Below are 7,261 nucleotides of genomic sequence, written 5' to 3'. Positions count from 1 at the left end.
TTGAAGCACAAATGTGGAAAAAAGGATAGTAGTATTGCCCCTTTTTATTCATTTATTCTTTTTTTGGCCTTATTTTTTTGGCCTTTCTCTTCTTTTTTTTTCTTTTTTTGGGACAATACTCTACGAATGATGATCGTCATACTTTATTTACAACTCAATGATTACAACTCGATACTAGAACGAAGCATGACTCTATATAAATGCCTCCGGCAGTGTACCGGGATAGTTATGATGCATGATTGACTTATATGAAAGAATTATGAACGGTGGCTTTGCCACAACTAAAATGTCAACTACATGATCATGCGAAGCAATATGACAATGATGGAGCGTGTCATAGTAAATGGAACGGTGGAAAGTTGCATGGCAATATATCTCGGAATGGCTATGGAAATGCCATGATAGGTAGGTATGGTGGCTGTTTTGAGGAAGGTGTATGGTTGGTGTATGATACCGGCGAAAGATGCGCAGTATTAGAGAGGCTAGTAATGTTGGAAGGATGAGAGTGCGTATAATCCATGGACTCAACATTATTCATAAATAATTCACATACTTATTGCAAAAATATATTAGTTATCGAAGCAAAGTACTATGCGCTTGCTCCTAGGGGGATAGATTGGTAGGAAAAGACCATCGCTTGTTCCCGACCGTCACTCATAAGGAGGACAATCAATAAATACATCATGCTCCGACTTCTTAACATAATAGTTCACCATGCGTGCAAGCTACGGGAATCACAAACTTCAACACAAGCATTTCTCAAATTCACAACTACTCAACTAGCACGACTCTAATATCAGCATCTCCATATCTCAAAACAATTATCAAGTTTAAAACTTCTCATTGTATTCAACACACTCATAAGAGATTTTATTATTAATCTTGAATGCCTAACATAATTAAAGCAAATTACCATGATGTTTTGTAGGACTCTCAAAATAATCTAAGTGAAGCATGAGAGAACAAAAGTTTCTATAAAACAAATCCACCATCGTGCTCTAAAAAATATAAGTGAAGCACTAGAGCGAAAACTATATAACTCAAAAGATATAAGTGAAGCACATAGAGTATTCTAACAATTTCCGAATCATGAGTGTCTTTCTCAAAAAAGTGTGTGCAGCAATGATGATTGTGGAAAACTAACAAATAAAGACTGTCAGGGGTTGGGTGCGACATATGCCAAAGGATGGCTTATCATGGTGGGGGCGAGTAGAATGTCGCCGGTGCCTGGAAACGGGATAAGGCGAACACATGCACGCCGGCGAATATTACCCAGCTTCAGAGCTCTCCGGGGAGATAATACCCCTACTGCTGCTCTACGGGGTCTCCGCATGATCACTATGGCAAAGTGTTTACACGGTTGCTCCTTGAGTTGTTTCCTGGAGGTAGGAGAAGGCAAGGCTAGCTCTCTCAATCCTATATGATCTGGTCTAGTGCAAATGGATTCCAACCCTTTGCATGGATGCCCTGGGGGGTTTATATAGGCCTACCCCCAGGGGTACAATGGTAATCCGGCTGGGTGCGGGCCCAGCCATCAGTCTCTCTGGCCACCGTCTTATCCGCTGACTCCTGGGGCCCGCCGACTGGTGGGCCCCGTCGACTGGCTTGGTGTGGAGCCGACAGGCCGCGTCAGCCGTGGGTGGGTCTTGTCGGCTGCAAATTACTGTAGCCGTGCATCTAATGACGCAGGCTTGGTCATGAAATCATGGCGACAGCCCCGCCATCTAGCGGGCGATCACTATAGCCACTACTTGTCGTGTCTGATTAATGGTGCGTGGGGCCCGTAGGAGGGGCCGGTCGACTTCTGGTGGCCGACTCCCATCCGGGCCGACTGGTGGTGCTTTCGCCGTCTTTCGTACGCCCGCCGACTGGTGGGACCCATCATCCCTAGGTCGTACCATCAGGCCGTCGTGGGCACAGGGCTCCGCCCCTGGGGCTGATGTCAGGGCCGGCATGGCAACAGTGTCGCGCCGCGCGGAGATCTCCGCGGGTACGACGTATTGTAGCCACGCCTGCCCTTGGAAAAGGGGCGGGAGTGGACCTTACTGTGGCCACTTCCCGTCCCGTCCCTCTTTATGAGGGCATGGGGGTTGTCGGTGTCACGGGCCGACTCCCCAAGGCCGGCTTCTCTGGAAGTCGCCAGTCAGGAGTCGGCTCATCCTGAAGTCGTCCCTAGGACACGGCCGCGAGTGGGCAGCCGGCCGCCTCGCCGCCGACTCTCAGAAGGTGGCTCTTCGTCCTGGGGTCTCGAGGGGCGCAGTCTGCCTCAATGTCTTGAAAGGTTCTGGGCCTGGGTTAGCCTACCCGTGGCCCATTACTCCGACAGTAGTCCCCGAAGCTGGTGAGGCTCCGAGAGCGACATGTCGTGGGGCCTCAACAGTTTCTTCTCTCCGGCAGTTGGATCTGGGCTTCGTTAGCCGTCTTCTGTCAAGCCGACTAGTTGGAGTCGGACTTGCTCGAGGCCGACTTGCCCCTAAAAAAGTTTGAACGTTGCGGCGGAGTTCAGGTGGCGTGCCTGATAAGCTTCCGGGTTGCCGCCCACGGTTGACCCGTCGCGAGGCGCCACGTGGTGGAGCTAGTCTGATCGCCCACGCGCGCGATAGGACAGGCCTATAGGCGGGGCCCGCCACTACCGCGCCTCGGCATGTGAACGGATCCATTGCGGCCGCGCGGACGGTTAGGGTTCCCACGCAGTTATTGCGCGTGGTAACTTCGTGTGGTAAATCGTGGGGGTCGTGGGGTCCCGGGCGCAGTTAATCCCACATCCGTCCCATCGACTTCTCGGCCCACGAGCCTACAAGTAGGCGGGGGGAGGGGGGCGGCGAAGCACGCGCGCCCATTCTCCCCACTTCCTTTCGCTCCTTCTCGCTTCTTCTTCTTCTTGCCACTGTTGCTCCGAACCACGCCGTGCCCGCAGCGATGACCTCCTCCTCCGCCGCCGCGCCTCCTGTTGTTCGCTCCGAAGTGTGGGATGGCTCCGAGGTTGACGACGACATCGAGATCCTCCGCCAGACACGGCGACTGCCTGGCAGGGACTTAGTGCGGGTCCGCCTCGCGCTGGAGGGAGAGATATCGCCGGCGCCAGAGGAGGACGAGCGGGTCATATTCCTCTCCCACCTCATGCGCGGCCTGGGACTGCCAGCGAGCGGCTTCTTCCGCTCCTTCTTGGAGTTCCACGGGCTCCAGCCGCACCACCTTACTCCGAACACGATGGTGCTGCTGGCTGCCTTCGCCACCCTGTGCGAAGGCTTCCTCAGCGTTCTCCCCACCATTGAGCTCTGGGGGGAGTTCTTCCAATCCAAGCTCGGCACAAACGTCGCCGGCGTGCCGGCCCAGTGCCGTGCATTCATCGCGATGTGGAGATCAGTGGCCGACAATCCGTTTCCCACCATCGCACTGATTAAGTCGGTGAAGATGTGGCAGCGATCATATTTTTATGTGAAGAACGTCGACCCAGAAGGCGACTGGGTCAACCTGCCGGCTTACGAAGCCGGCGCGCCAGCTGGAAGGCTCCCCAGCTGGTCACACCGAGCCAGGACGCTGTCTCTCGCTGGTGCCGCCGCCGTCGCGTGACTCCGAGTGCTGACGCAGTCGGAGGGCCTGACCGGGGCCGACTTGCTGGCCGCCTTCGTGGCGCGCCGAGTCCTCCCACTCCAAGGCCGACCTCACCTGATCTGCCAGATGAGCGGTCATCGGGACCCGAGTCGGATGTGCTTCAAGGACATGCCTCACGCGGAGGTGGCGAACACGGTGAACTACATCGCGAACTACGGTCTCTCGGTGGACTGGCGGTTCGGCAAGGAGCCGTACTCGCGCGCTAACCCCCCACCTATTGTAAGTCGTCTTCCTTTTTCTTCTGTTTCTCTTGTTGCCGAGTCCGACTTGTCAAGTCCGACCGTTTTTGGTTTTGAATCAGAACCCTCTCGTCCCTTCTAAGGCCGGCACCGCGGGGCCGGCTTGACAGTTTGTCCCCGATCGGGCGGAGAGCGACGTCAATGATCCCAACTTGGGGGCGGCAGCCATGGAAGCTGACGCCGAGGGAGGAGGAGGAGAAGCAGGCGGCTCCAGGCCTTCGGCCACCTTCGCCGACTGGCCTGACGACGAGGCCAAGGGAGAAGTCGCCCCGCGTCACCAGCCAAAAGCCGGCCAGCCAAGCGCGAGTTCCTCCGCCGGCTTGGACGCTCAAGGCGGTGCGAAGAAGCGCCGGGCCGGGCCGAGTACGCTTGGTGTCCGGTCGAAGAAGTTCAAGGGAGCGGACGCCGCGACCAAGCGGGAAGAGGCGGCCGCAAAAGCCAACCGCTTCCGCAAGGAAGTGAAGAAGCCGCCGCTGGTCTCTGCGTAAGCGCCTCCATCCCTTATCTTTATTTTCTCTTTGTTGATCTTGTCTGAGCTTTTCATATGCTTTCCTCGCCTCAGGGCTCCCCTCACTCTTGAGAGGGTTGTCGCCGCCTCCGTTATGGGGTCGGTGGAGACGTCTGCCACCACTCGGCGGATTGACCCCGCCGCCGACCTTCGGGAGGCGACGGACCGGAATGCGCGGGAGAAGCGCGAGGAGGACGAGGCCGCCGCTGCGGCAAAGCAGCCGGCCAAGGAAGTCGCGCCCCGGCGGTCGGCGGTGTTCATCACCCCTCTAAACTCCGCGCCCCCCCCCCGGAGTTCACGGGGCAGTCAGGGGAAGCCGGCGGCGAGTTCCCGATCGTGGGGAGGGGCGGCGGCAACGCCCCCATGTCGGACACGGTCGTGCCGCCACAGCCGCCCCCGCTGCCGTCTAGAAGCGAGCTAGGCAAACAGCCGGCGGATCCACCCTTGCCGCTGACTGAAGACGAGGCCTTGGCAAGGCTACTCCTTCAAGTCGGCTCGCCAACGCGCCGCCGTCTTGAGAAGGCGACTTTGGCGCCACGTCCCTTGGAGACCGGCACCGCCAGCTCGACGATTCCAGACACCGAGGCGACGAGTGTCGCGCCCGTTGGGTGGGTGCGAGGAGGCGGCACGGGCCCGCTGAACCAGGCGCTTTTGGAGGTCCAGACGAAGCTGCGAGCCGAGAGCGACGCCATCCAAAACTGCACCAAGGCGCACCTGGCGTCGCGGGCAGCCATCCGGGTATGCTTTCTCCTTTGTCCCTGTTTTGTTGTTTTTCTCTGTGGGGGCGCGCCAGCGCACCCACTGGGTGTTGTTCCCGAGTTCTGGGCCGGCTGCTGAGCAGGCGGCCCGGAACTCCAATTAGTAAGTTCCGGGTACTAACCATTATTCTGAAATACTTGTTGCAGGACTATCACAACCTCCATGTCACCGCCTTCAACCGCAACGTTGAAGAGCTGGGCAAGCGAACTGCCGACTTGTTGGAGAGCCGGAGTGAGTCCTTTTTCTTCTTTGCGGGGGCGCGCTGGCGGACCCGCGGGCTGTAGTCCCTGAGATTCGGGCCGACTGCTGAGCAGTCGGGCCGGATCTCCCTGGCGACCTTCTTCGTTGATGACTTAACGCCTACTTTCTTCTTTCTCTTCAGAGGCCAACGCCGCTCTTCAACAGCAGTTGAGCGAAGCCAACTCCGCGTTGCGCGCCAAGGGGGAGGAGTGCAGCAAGCTCGCCGCAGAGTGTGATCTTCTGGCCTCACAATTGGCAGAGCAGAAGGAGCTGCTTACGAAGACGCAGAAGGAGGCGGAAGAGGCGGAAGCCGCCCTCCTGGCCGAGTTCACGAGCGAGCGCTCCTCCTGGACCGACAAGGAGGCAATGCTTGTCTCCGGCTTCCACGAGATCGAGGACCTCATCGACGGTGAGCCTCTTTGCTTTCCTTCTTCGAGTCGCCGACTATATGTCGAGCCGACTCCTGTTTTTTTTGACTTGTCCTTCATTCCTTCCTTCTTGGCAGACTTCTTCCCCGGCCACTCGCAGGCCGCCATTCAAGCTATCGAGGCCGACCGCGAGGAGCGGAGGGCGGGTGGCGCGGAGATCGCCACTGATGCCCCTCGGACTCTTAACGAGCATATTCTGAGCATTGGGGCTCGCCTGCGGCCGACCCACCAGATACTGTGCCGGCTTCAACGTGTCGGCGCCCAAGCGATCGCCGCCCTGTGGCCAGCCGTGCAGGCTCCGCTTACCCCAGTCGGACTGCCGACTGGCTGGAGGTCGCGGCTGGCCGTCTTGAGGCCTGGAAGGGTTCCTCGGCCTGGGCCGGAGCGCGCCGATCCTTGGAATTCGTCCAGGCGTGGTATCCGGGGCTGGACCTAGACCGGCTGGCCACTCTCCGGTCAGGGGCCCAGCCGGAGCTGGCAGCCGCGGAAGACGCCCTTGTCAAGCGTGCGGCGGCGATCGCCGAGTACACCGATACTAGCGTCTTTGTCCCCGAGCGGGCTGAAGACGGCGAGGAGGTGCCGCCGGAGTGGTTTGGGCTGAACCCCGACTACGACGAGGACTCGGCAGAGGTGATCGGCTCCAGCGTCGAGGAGGAAGACGAGGCGGAGGACGGAAGCGAGACGGAGGCACCGGAAGACGGAGCGGACGGCCAGCCTCAGCTCGACCGTGCCTCCAGCAACGAGCCGTGCCCTCCCGAGCCAACTAGTACTGGAGGTGATCAAGTCGAGACCGCCCAGCCGGCCGCCCCAACATCCAACACCGCCGTCTCCTCCGATCCTCCAAACCCGTCTGCCGCCCCCATTCTGCCATCTTGTCTTTGTTTTATCTGTTCTAATAGTTTTTGAAGAACTTGTTAAATCACACAATTCCACCCGCGGGGTGTATTTTGAAATTCTGCTCGAAGAATCGGCCAAGGGCCTTTGTTATGTAAATATTCATCCGACTTCTATCTTTCTTGCTCATTGTTCTTTTGGATTTTTCCTTTGCCGTCTTCCCTCAGTTGCCATCTTTGTCAGTCAGACAGCCGCTCCGCGGACTGCTGCTGGATCAAATTCTTGGTCACTTTGGGAAGGCAAGTACTTAGCCGTTTTTAGAGTTGTTTTAACAAGTCGGATAGAAGGCGGCAAGCCGGCTATTCAAGAGTCGGTTTGCGAAAAAAGGCTGGAAGCCGGCCTTAAGCTATGTTTGTGCTTTGAGTCATTAGCCATTTTTCATGTGGGCGCCCATTCTTCCTTACTCCTGCCCACCAGACAGTCGCTCTGTGAGCTGCGGCTTCTGGCAGGAGATGGTTTAGACGCCACACACTACTTATCCGGCTGCAGGAAGCATTTCATAGTGCAGGTCGGCAAGTCTCCGGGCTGACTAGTCGAACCCGGTGCCAAGCGGCATAACAAAGAGTAATATACTCGAA

Source organism: Triticum dicoccoides, chromosome 7A, assembly GCF_002162155.2.
Source record: "Triticum dicoccoides isolate Atlit2015 ecotype Zavitan chromosome 7A, WEW_v2.0, whole genome shotgun sequence".
In the NCBI taxonomy this organism is placed as follows: domain Eukaryota; kingdom Viridiplantae; phylum Streptophyta; class Magnoliopsida; order Poales; family Poaceae; genus Triticum; species Triticum dicoccoides.
Note: the sequence above shows the minus strand (reverse complement) of the source record.